Below are 12,823 nucleotides of genomic sequence, written 5' to 3'. Positions count from 1 at the left end.
GGTGCACAATTTCTACTTAAAATATCTAGAAGGAACTCATTTCGTGGAATGACCCACTATTCTTTAGAATGCTGTGACATTTAAACCTATGGTTGGGAGCGTTTGTGTCTTGTGAAGGTTTCCTACACTGCTTATGAAATTAATTTGACCATTATTAGCTACATAGGCCTTATACCAGAGTAACGACAGTGGCTCAGTACCGGTACCCCCTGTATATAGCATATTTTATTGCGTTACTTTTTTTAAATGTATTTTTTACTTTAGTTTATTTAGTAAATATTTTCTTAACTCCATTTTTAGAACTGCATTGTTGGTTAAGGTCTTGTAAGTAAGCATTTCACAGTAAGGTCTACACTTGTAGTCAGAGCTTGTGACAAATAACATTTGATTTGAATAACCAATGCAATGACCTTGAAACAATGTTGCACTGTACATTGTAAGGACTTTTATCTATACTGAACAAAAATAAATGCAAATTACCCCTTTTTCCTCCCCCAATTTTTGTGATATCCAAATTGGTAGTTACAGTCTTGTCCCATCGTTGCAACTCCCGTATGGACTCGGAATAGGCGAAGGTCGAGAGCCATGCGTCCTCTGAAACACTACCCCACCAAGCCGCACTGCTTAACATACAACAATTTCAATGAGTTACATTTCATACGTATTTAGGAAATCAGTCAGTTGAAATAAACTCAGACCCTTATCTATGGATTTCACATGACAGGTCAGGGGCACAGCACAGCCATGGGTGGGCACAGCACAGCCATGGGTGGGCATAGACCCACCCACTGGAGAGCCAGGCCCACCCAAACATAAATAGTTTGCCCCCACAAAAGGGCTTTATTACAGACAGAAATACTCCTCAGTTTCATCAGCTGTCAGGGTGGCTGGACTCATCCGATCCCGCAGGTGAAGAACCTGGATGTGGGGTTCCTGAGCTGTATGGTTACACATAGTGAGGCCGGTTGGCCGTACTGCTGAATTCTCTAAAACGACGTTGGAGGTAGAAAAATGAACATTACGTTCTCTGGCAACAGCTCTGGTGGACATTCCTGCAGTCAGCATGCCAATTGCACACTCCCTCAAAACTTGAGACATCTGTGGAATTTTAGAGTTGCCTTTTATTGTCCCCCAGCACAAGGTGCACCTAATGATCATGCTGTTTAATCAGCTTCTTGATATGCCACACCTGTCAGGTGGATGGATTATCTTGGCAAAGGAGAAAAGCTTACTAACAGGGATTAAAAAACACATTTGTGAACAGCTCATGAAACATAAGACCAACACTTTACATGTGCGTTTATATTTTTGTCCAGTATAGTTTGGATGACTTGACTTAAAATAATTTTGCAAACTAGTATGCAAAACATACAATTTGCAAACATGTTCAGATTTACATAATAGTTTGTGTGAAGTTTTTTTTTTTTTTTTTTTACTATGATAAATTACTCAAACTTGCAGGAAGCAATTGTTTTTACTGGGTCAGGAAAAGTGTAGGTTCATCTAATTACAATTAAGTTGCATCACAAAGTTGACCATTGTGTTCTGGTGTGCATAAAAAAAACACTTCCTGGACACTAGTGGATTAGAGGTCAACAACCACAGTATCCTGACCTACAGTATCCTAGCAGTACAAGGTGACATGCAGGATGGCAGTCCAGGATTTGCGTCTTTAAAACACGATTCCCCAATTTCGGCCTACAGGTAATTTTATATATATATTTTGTTCTTGGACATAAATGACTGTAAAATCACCAGGAAACGAGCTCAAAGTGATTTTAATTTAAAAGATTTGTTCCCAAGTATTCCCCCACATAGAGGCATGTGATCATATCACAATGTAATCAAGGTTTTACATTACTCGGTTTTGTTTAGAATCCTTTCAGTGAATTTTCAGCGCACAAATGATTTATAACTATGGCTGAATGGAATAGGGGACCCCTGCTTTAAAGTTTCCCTGAGATAGTTTTGGAAACACTCTTAGGATGCTTATTACGTTGCATAAACATAAGTGCTTTTTTATTCCCCACAGGAACTTTTCTGGTTTCAATACAGCACCATGTTCTCTTCAGTCTCTTGTTCCACACAATGGTTTCTAGTCAATATAACCTCTTGAGAAAAAGGTTATGCAACTTGTCTACAACCGAAGACGCTGTCAAAATGCTACCATTCACTGACATATGGAACTTAAGCATCATATTAATTTTAAATAGCCAACTACACAAATACACAGTAATATGTATAAAACCATTTCATAAAAGTACTTCAAGTAAAATTCTTAGTCAAAAGTACCATTGATGGAACAGAAAAACAATGGTATTAATTAAATAAATGTCCTCACAAATGTTTGGCATAATGGATCTATCAAAACAAACTTGTGTCTAATGCAAATCAAAGGCTGTCACCACTTGCTTCGTCAAATTGATAATCCCCAAAATACCACTATTCTCTGAGCCTGAACTTTCCCCTACTTCACACACGGCCTCTGTTTGAATCAGCTTTCCAAAACACATAATGATGATCATGACTGTCCTGCTAGCTTGAGTGCACCAGAATAACAGGATCTAATAGGATAGGCTATATATGTTGTGCAACACTGCTAAACAAACAATAATGAATGTGAAACATAAACTAAATTAACAGCAACTTCCATCAGAGATGAGAGATGAGGTGAAAACTAAACTTCCTTAAAAGGAAAATCAAGATAGATAAACACATCTCATATCTTCTTTCCCAAAATACTTTCAGCAATAAACATTTTTGTTGAATATGGCCCAGAGATTGGGAAAATGGGCCCTGATGAGTCTCTGCTTGGCACTCAGCATTGAGATAGAACAGCGTCCTATCCAGGGGGTGTACTTGTACATCAAGCTGCTTCAGGCTACTGAAACTCATTTGAGACGTTCTGGATCACACAAGCCAAAGCTACTCACTTTATTTTTTATAACGTCACATAATGCATACTGGTCCTGTCAATAATGTACTATGAGGGTGTATTAGACAGCTTATTGCTCATCAAGGTCCATGTTCCCTAAAAGAATGTGACTAGAGGGACAATGGAGAGTTAGACTTTGCTTGCTGCACCCCTACTACCCGGGGAGCATTCAATCAGAACTGCCTAGTATCAGCAGCATGTGACTAACAGGATATATAAACCTCTGAGGCTATGTAACAGAAGAAAGAACAAGACTTTTCCAGCTGAGCTGAACCAAGATCAGCATTGTTGCTTCGACCAAAGACACTAGTGAAAACAAAGATGAAGCCAACAATGGCATTCCTACTGCTGTTAGCGGCCGTCTTGGTCCATATGGGGACCAGTTTCTCATTTGGGAGAGACAGGGCTCAGTACGCCTCCTGGATGACGTGAACGTGGTGGCCCACTAGCTTCTCCAGCTGGGCCAGGGCCTCAAAGAACACATTGAGAAAACCAAGAGGAGAGGCACTGAAGACCAGAGCCCAGGAGATGGTGGTGAACATGTCTGCTGAGGTGCATGCGAGTGCTGAGGAGCTGAGGGCAGAGCGCCAGAGAATCCACACCAGGATGGACAGGCTAGAAGAGCGGGTGGATGGAATGCAGCAAGGACGGGGGCTGAAGCTGAACAGCAGCAGTAACAACCACAGTGATGATGCCAACTTCATCCAGGTAAGAGAACAATCTGGCACTTTTTCACAATGCACTGTGGGTGATATCTAACATATTATCGGGGAGTAAATCTTCCATTACTTAATTAAATATGATTAATAACATGCTAAACGGAATAAAACAAAAACGTTAGAGGTCCAAAATATAAAGTTAGCTGCTGACTCACATGATAGGGTTCCAATACTTTTGTGTATTTTAATATTTTCAAAAAATGTGGCCCGAATCAACTACTTCGATGGAAGAATTTTAAAGTAATTTCAAATACTTTCCTATAAATAGCCTACTATTTGAAAGTATTTTCAAAAACGTAATTCAAATACAGTACCAAACATACCTGGTTCACATGCATGAGTATTTTTAGATTTCTATAAATACTGTGTATTTGAGTAATTTCAAAGTGTATTTCCAACTACATTCTAATTCCTAGTTGTTTTTTAAAAAGATTGAAATACTTCCAAATGTCTTTGGAAGTCATTGAAGTACCCTAAATAGTATTTGAACACAGGTTTCACTAACATTGACAGTTTGATCTTGTGATGGACAGTGAAGTTATACAAGTCAACCTTCAATATACTGCAATTACGGAAAGTACATCCGTGCCCCACATTATCAATATAGTCGGAAGAAGACATTGGGAACAACAAAAACAGATCTCATTTGTGTCACTTCTTTCCTCAGAGATTACTGGAGGCACAGAAAAAACGGATAGATAAACTGGGAAAACAGAACATGCACCTACAGGCACTCCAGGGCGAGGTATGTACTGTACAATAACCCTTATTGCGTGTAGGTGTGTGTACAATATCTGATGGAACATGTTTGTCTTTTCCCTCAGGTTAAACAGAGTAGAGTGAAGTCCGTTGTCAGGCGGAAACATCAGGAAATAGCAAAGAAGGATTACACTAAAGGAGTCGCTTCTCTAACTGTTTTTTTTTATTTTTATTTTTATTTTATTTCACCTTTATTTAACCAGGTAGGCTAGTTGAGAACAAGTTCTCATTTGCAACTGCGACCTGGCCAAGATAAGGCATAGCAGTGTGAACAGACAACACAGAGTTACACATGGAGTAAACAATTAACAAGTCAATAACACAGTAGAAAAAAGGGGAGTCTATATATACATTGTGTGCAAAAGGCATGAGAAGGTAGGCAAATAATTACAATTATGCAGATTAACACTGGAGTGATAAATGATCAGATGGTTATGTACAGGTAGAGATATTGGTGTGCAAAAGAGCAGAAAAATAAATAAATAAAAACAGTATGGGGATGAGGTAGGTGAAAATGGGTGGGCTATTTACCAATAGACTATGTACAGCTGCAGCGATCGGTTAGCTGCTCAGATAGCAGATGTTTGAAGTTGGTGAGGGAGATAAAAGTCTCCAACTTCAGCGATTTTTGCAATTCGTTCCAGTCACAGGCAGCAGAGAACTGGAACGAAAGGCAGCCAAATGAGGTGTTGGCTTTAGGGATGATCAGTGAGATACACCTGCTGGAGCGCGTGCTACGGATGGGTGTTGCCATCGTAACCAGTGAACTGAGATAAGGCGGAGCTTTACCTAGCATGGACTTGTAGATGACCTGGAGCCAGTGGGTCTGGCGACGAATATGTAGCGAGGGCCAGCCGACTAGAGCATACAAGTCGCAGTGGTGGGTGGTATAAGGTGCTTTAGTGACAAAACGGATGGCACTGTGATAAACTGCATCCAGTTTGCTGAGTAGAGTGTTGGAAGCAATTTTGTAGATGACATCGCCGAAGTCGAGGATCGGTAGGATAGTCAGTTTTACTAGGGTAAGTTTGGCGGCGTGAGTGAAGGAGGCTTTGTTGCGGAATAGAAAGCCGACTCTTGATTTGATTTTCGATTGGAGATGTTTGATATGGGTCTGGAAGGAGAGTTTAGAGTCTAGCCAGACACCTAGGTACTTATAGATGTCCACATATTCAAGGTCGGAACCATCCAGGGTGGTGATGCTGGTCAGGCGTGCGGGTGCAGGCAGCGAACGGTTGAAAAGCATGCATTTGGTTTTACTAGCGTTTAAGAGCAGTTGGAGGCCACGGAAGGAGTGCTGTATGGCATTGAAGCTCGTTTGGAGGTTAGATAGCACAGTGTCCAAGGACGGGCCAGAAGTATATAGAATGGTGTCGTCTGCGTAGAGGTGGATCAGGGAATCGCCCGCAGCATGAGAAACATCATTGATATATACAGAGAAAAGAGTCGGCCCGAGAATTGAACCCTGTGGCACCCCCATAGAGACTGCCAGAGGACCGGACAGCATGCCCTCCGATTTGAAACACTGAACTCTGTCTGCAAAGTAATTGGTGAACCAGGCAAGGCAGTCATCCGAAAAACCGAGGCTACTGAGTCTGCCGATAAGAATACGGTGATTGACAGAGTCGAAAGCCTTGGCAAGGTCTATGAAGACGGCTGCACAGTACTGTCTTTTATCGATGGCGGTTATGATATCGTTTAGTACCTTGAGCGTGGCTGAGGTACACCCGTGACCGGCTCGGAAACCAGATTGCACAGCGGAGAAGGTACGGTGGGATTCAAGATGGTCAGTGACCTGTTTGTTGACTTGGCTTTCGAAGACCTTAGATAGGCAGGGCAGGATGGATATAGGTCTGTAACAGTTTGGGTCCAGGGTGTCGCCCCCTTTGAAGAGGGGGATGACTGCGGCAGCTTTCCAATCCTTGGGGATCTCAGACGATATGAAAGAGAGGTTGAACAGGCTGGTAATAGGGGTTGCGACAATGGCGGCGGATAGTTTCAGGAATAGAGGGTCCAGATTGTCTGGTAAGCCTAATACATCATAATAGAATATGGACATCAAGACCTCTGCAGGCTTTTATTGACAATTACATGAAGTTGGTGCAAAGAGTCAATATTTGCAGTGTTGACCCTTTTCAAGACCTCTGCGATCTGCTCTGGCATGCTGTCAATTAACTTCTGGGTCACATCCTGACTGATGGCAGACCATACTTGCATAATCAATGCTTGGAGTTTGTCAGAATTTGTGGGGTTTTGTTTGTCCACCCGTCTCTTGAGGATTGACCACAAGTTCTCAATGGGATTAAGATCTGGGGAGTTTCCTGGCCATGGACACAAAATGTCGATGTTTTGTTCCCCGAGCCACTTAGTTATCACTTTTGCCTTATGGCAAGGTGCTCCATCATGCTGGAAAAGGCATTGTTCGTCACCAAACTGTTCCTGGGTGGTTGGGAGAAGTTGCTCTCGGAGGATGTGTTGGTACCATTCTTTATTCATGGCTGTGTTCTTTGGCAAAATTGTGAGTGAGCCCACTCCCTTGGCCAAGAGGCACACATGAATGGTCTCAGGATGCTTTACTGTTGGCATGACACAGGACTGATGGTAGCGCTCACCTTGTCTTCTCCGGACAAGCTTTTTCGGAATGGGGATTCATCAGAGAAAATGACTTTACCCCAGTACTCAGCAGTCCAATCCCTGTACCGTTTGCAGAATATCAGTCTGTCCCTGATGTACCGAGAGAAGTGGCTTCTTTGCTGCCCTTCTTGACACCAGGCCATCCTCCAAAAGTCTATGCATCACAGTGCGTGCAGATGCAGTCACACCTGCCTGCTGCCATTCCTGAGCAAGCTCTGTGCTGGTGGTGCCCCAATCCCGCAGTTGAATCAACTTCAGGAGACGGTCCTGGCGCTTGCTGGACTTTCTCGGGCGCCCTGAAGCCTTCTTCACAACAATTGAACCGCTCTCCTTGAAGTTCTTGATAATCCAATAAATGGTTGATTTAGGTGCAATCTTACTGGCAGCAATATCCTTTTCTGTGAAGCCCTTTTTGTGCAAAGCAATGACGACGGCACGTATTTCATGGTTGACAGAGGAAGAACAATGATTCCAAGCACCACCTTCCTTTTGAAGCTTCCAGTCTGTTATTCGAATTCAATCAGCATGACCGAGTGATCTCCAGCCTTGTCCTCGTCAACACTCACACCTGTGTTAACGAGAGAATCACTTACATGATGTCCGCTGGTTCTTTTGTAGCAGGGCTGAAATGCAGTGGAAATGTTTTGGGGGGGAATCAGTTCATTTGGATGGCAGAGAGGGATTTTGCAATTAATTGCAATTCATCTGATCACTATTCATAACATTCTGGAGTGTTATGTTCTGTTAATTACTGATGTCCCCTTTAAGGCGGGAGCACCCTTGGTCATGCGCAGTGTTGTTCTATGTTATTCTGGTACTAACTAGTTTGAGTAAATGTGAAGCTCCAGTTCAATTGCTTGTATTCAGAGTCTTTCTTATTACATAAATAAGTACTAAGTGTTAAGACACTACATGGAGTATATGCAAATTGCCATCATACAAACTGAGGCAGACTTTGTGAAAATGAATATTTGTGTCATTCTCAAATCTTTTGGCCACGACAGTAGACATTTATCTTTCAGTCCTTTGTATACAGTCATTGATAAACATGTGCATTGCCCTAGACCAGGTATACCCAAAGTGGGGTACGTGCAATGCCATTTGGGCTAAGCAAAATACACACTGCTCAAAAAAATAAAAGGAACACTTAAACACAAAGTAACTCCAAGTCAATCACACTTCTGTGAAATCAAACTGTCCACTTAGGAAGCAACACTGATTGACGATACATTTCACATGCTGTTGTGCAAATGGAATACACAACAGGTGGAAATTATAGGCAATTAGCAAGACACCCCCAATAAAAGAGAGGTTCTGCAGGTGGGGACCACAGACCACTTCTCAGTTCCTATGCTTCCTGGCTGATGTTTTGGTCACTTTTGAATGCTGGCGGTGCTTTCACTCTAGTGGTAGCATGAGACGGAGTCTACAACCCACACAAGTGGCTCAGGTAGTGCAGCTCATCCAGGATGGCACATCAATGCGAGATGTGGCAAGAAGGTTTGCTGTGTCTGTCAGCGTAGTGTCCAGAGCATGGAGGCGCTACCAGGAGACAGGCCAGTACATCAGGAGACGTGGAGGAGGCCGTAGGAGGGCAACAACCCAGCAGCAGGACCGCTACCTCCGCCTTTGTGCAAGGAGGAGCAGGAGGAGCACTGCCAGAGCCCTGCAAAATGACTTCCAGCAGGCCACAAATGTGCATGTGTCTGCTCAAACGGTCAGAAACAGACTCCATGAGGGTGGTATGAGGGCCCGACGTCCACAGGTGGGGGTTGTGCTTACAGCCCAACACCGTGCAGGACGTTTGGCATTTGCCAGAGAACACCAAGATTGGCAAATTCGCCACTGACGCCCTGTGCTCTTCACAGATGAAAGCAGGTTCACACTGAGCACGTGACAGACGTGAAACAGTCTGGAGACGCCGTGGCGAACGTTCCGCTGCCTGCAACATCCTCCAGCATGACCGGTTTGGCGGTGGGTCAGTCATGGTGTGGGGTGGCATTTCTTTGGGGGGCCGCACAGCCCTCCATGTGCTCGCCAGAGGTAGCCTGACTGCCATTAGGTACCGAGATGAGATCCTCAGACCCCTTGTGAGACCATATGCTGGTGCGGTTGGCCCTGGGCTCCTACCATGCAAGACAATGCTAGACCTCATGTGGCTGGAGTGTGTAAGCAGTTCCTGCAAGAGGAAGGCATTGATGCTATGGACTGGCCCACCCTTTCCCCAGACCTGAATCCAATTGAGCACATCTGGGACATCATGTCTCGCTCCATCCACCAACGCCACGTTGCACCAGACTGTCCAGGAGTTGGCGGATGCTTTAGTCCAGGTCTGGGAGGAGATCCCTCAGGAGACCATCCGCCACCTCATCAGGAGCATGCCCAGGCGTTGTAGGGAGGTCATACAGGCACGTGGAGGCCACACACACACTACTGAGCCTCATTTTGACTTGTTTTAAGGACATTACATCAAAGTTGGATCAGCCTGTAGTGTGGTTTTCCACTTTAATTTTGAGTGTGACTCCAAATCCAGACCTCCATGGGTTGATACATTTGATTTCCATTTATAATTTGTGTGATTTTGTTGTCAGCACATTCAAAAAAAAGTATTTCATTATTTTAGTGTTCCCTTTATTTTTTTGAGCAGTGTATATTTTTCTTCCTTTCTTCACATTTTCAAAACAGCCCATTTATATTTTCCAACGGGGCTATACATTTGGGTGAGGTTTGTGACAAAAACTCACTCATTCTTATGTTTAATAAATGTATCATATAGTGTGTGTGTGTGTGTGGCAGGCTTGCAATGATGGTAAAAATAAATAAAAAATAAACATTTCAGAGTGCGCTGACCCTCGTGCTAGAGGGGGTACGCAGCTGGAGGTTGAATGTTTGGAGGGGTACGGGACTAAAAAGTTTGGGAACCACTGCCCTAGACCATTATACAAGTAGCCACCGAATAAGTTTAATGAATGGTTACTGATCAACATGTTTCGTTTTTGCTGTTTCAGTTGGTCACGGACTGCCATGAGTTGTTCCTGAAAGGGGAGAGAAATAATGGAGTGTACGCCATCCAGCCTCGCAACTCTCAGCCCTTTGACGTCTTCTGTGAAATTACTGCTGGTGAGTGAAAGGGAAACTAAATCGCCTTGTTCTTGGTTGCTCTAAACTTCGATATCGCCAATGGCTGGAATTTGTCCTGGCGGATACAGGCTTCTCCAAGAAAAGTTGCTTTGCACAGAGAAAACCCAATCGGCTGTGGAACAATTGGAACATTACTTGGCTAATTCCTTCTCTTCCAGTCTTTTCGGTGGATGGACTGTCATCCAAAGACGGCAAGATGGATCCCAACATTTCAATCAATTATGGGAGGCCTATCAAAAAGGCTTTGGCAGCCTGAAAGGTGTTATTTCATTAGAGCAAATGTATATGGAAACCCTTTCAATACAGCCAATATTCATGTTTAAATAATGCACACGTTCATGTAAATAATCTGGATTCTAATTCTCTTTTAGGCGAGTTTTGGCTGGGCCTGGACAACATCCACACTCTGACCAAACAGGAAGAGCTCACATTGCTGGTGGAGCTGTCTGATTGGATGGGAGAGGCTCAGTCTGTGCAGTATACATTCCAATTGGATGGAGAAGAGAGTAACTACACCCTCTACCTCCCCGAGAGTTCATGTGATAGACTGGAAAGTGGCTTAACCACCGGGCCCTCAGGTCTGTCCTTCTCCACTATTGACAGAGACAACGATCTGAACACAGACGTCAACTGTGCCAAGCAACTCTCAGGTATTTTAGTGTTTCTTGAACATTTTACTCTAAAAATGTCCTATTTTTTTTTACCTCACTGAACTTATCTAAAAGTATGTTCTCTAACAAGTGTTTTGTTTCCTCATAGGTGGCTGGTGGTTCAGCAACTGCGGCCAATCCAACCTGAATGGCAAGTACTGTAGAAAACCCAACATACTTCAAAGACGACAGCAAAGGAAGGAACAGATGTTTTGGAAGACCAACCATGCCCTGAGGACCACTGTATTGAAGATTGCCCCAGCTACAGTGGATCACGGTTATTATTAGACCTTCAGTATAAAAATAGTATACAAAAAGTGTACAATATTGAGCCTGTGAGTTTAAGAACTTAATTTCCCACTGTCAACAAGATGTTAGCAGAATTACCATGAATTTTGTTGTTCATAACATCTGCTTTTGTGTAGCAATCTTGCAAGAACATCTCATTCACTTTGGATCAATGTCTCAGTGGACACTATTTCAGTCACATCGCCTGATACATTGTAGCACTTTACACCTTTTGGAAGGGTCCAACTGTTTATTTGAGTTGTTATACTTTGTCAGTCGAATGTGAGAAACTCAACGTCATATTGTCACTTCTATACTTCCAATAGTAATATATTGTACATTAATATCCATTTTCAAAATTCTTTGAATGAAACTACTTCAAACAAAATATCTTAAAAAAATGTAAAAGTGACAGTTATATTTGCAATGGTTGATTGCTTGGGTGAAATGAGTCCTTAAATCTATGACTTATCTTATTTTGTATTTCTGGATCCTTAAGGTTTATAGTTGTACTCAAGATTGCACAAAGAATCATAAAACATACCACTCCTAGTGAAATAAAAAACGATACAACCGCTTCACTTAAAATTACAGACAGATACAAGCACAACCAAGCTTAGTATTCCCCAAGTTATAAATGAAGGGTTATCATGTCTAATTTGCATAAATGGCCAACGCCCCATAGAAACAGAACACAGTGCATAGAACATAAATTACAGACATCCTTACAATAAAGGCATAAGAATTCCAGGGGTTGTTTTTGTACCATATGACTGATAACGGAGTTACAGTGTATTCGGAAAGTATTCAGACCCCTTGACTTTTTCCACATTTTGTTTTACGATACAGCCTTATTCTTACCCCCTTTTTCATAATATCCAATTGCCATCTTGTCTCATCTCTGCAACTCCTCAACAGGCTCAGGAGAGGCGAAGGTCAAGTCACGCGTTCCCCAAAACATGAACTGCCAAGCCGCGCTTCTTATCACCCGCTTGCTTAACTTGGATGTTAGCCACACAAAAAAAGTGTGAAACAAATCGATCCTGTAACAGGTGTGCCTTGTAAAAAGTTAATTTGTGGGATTTATTTCCTTAATGCATTTGAGCCAATTTGTTTTGTGACAAGGTAGGGGTGGTATACAGAAGATAGCCCTATTTGGTAAAATACCAAATTCATATTATGGCAAGAACAGCTTGAAAGTTTCTTCAAGTGCATTTGCAAAAACCATCAAGCGCTATGATGAAACTGGCTCTCATGAGGACCGCCAATGGAAAGGAAGACCCAGAGCTACCTCTGCTGCAGAGGAAAAGTTCATTAGGAGTTACCAGCCTCAGATATTGCAGCCCAAATAAATGCTTCAGAGTTCAAGTGACAGACACATCTTAACATCAACTGTTCAGAGGAGACTGCATGAAATCAGGCCTTCATGGTTGAATTGAACTACTAAAAAGGACACCAATAAGAAGTGACTTGATAGGGCCAAGAAACACGAGCAATGGTCATTAGACTGGTGAAAATCTGTCCTTTGATGTGATGAGTCCAAATGTGAGATTTTTGATTCTAACTGCCGTGTCTTTGAGACACACAAGAGTAGGTGAACGGATGATCTCTGCATGTGTCTCACCGTGAAGCATAGAGGACGAGGTGTGATGGTGCTTTGCTGGTGACACTGATTTATTTTGAATTCAAGGCACACT

General features: G+C 42.7%; 1 pseudogene; it reads left to right on the top strand.

The window, feature by feature from the left end:
- Positions 1-3,256: 3,256 nt before the first annotated feature.
- On the top strand, positions 3,257-11,283 carry LOC139411429 (angiopoietin-related protein 4-like; annotated as a pseudogene).
- Positions 11,284-12,823: the final 1,540 nt, after the last annotated feature.

Source organism: Oncorhynchus clarkii, chromosome 1 (genome assembly GCF_045791955.1).
Source record: "Oncorhynchus clarkii lewisi isolate Uvic-CL-2024 chromosome 1, UVic_Ocla_1.0, whole genome shotgun sequence".
Lineage (NCBI taxonomy): Eukaryota > Metazoa > Chordata > Actinopteri > Salmoniformes > Salmonidae > Oncorhynchus > Oncorhynchus clarkii.
Note: the sequence above shows the minus strand (reverse complement) of the source record. Positions and strands in the feature narration are given on the sequence as shown.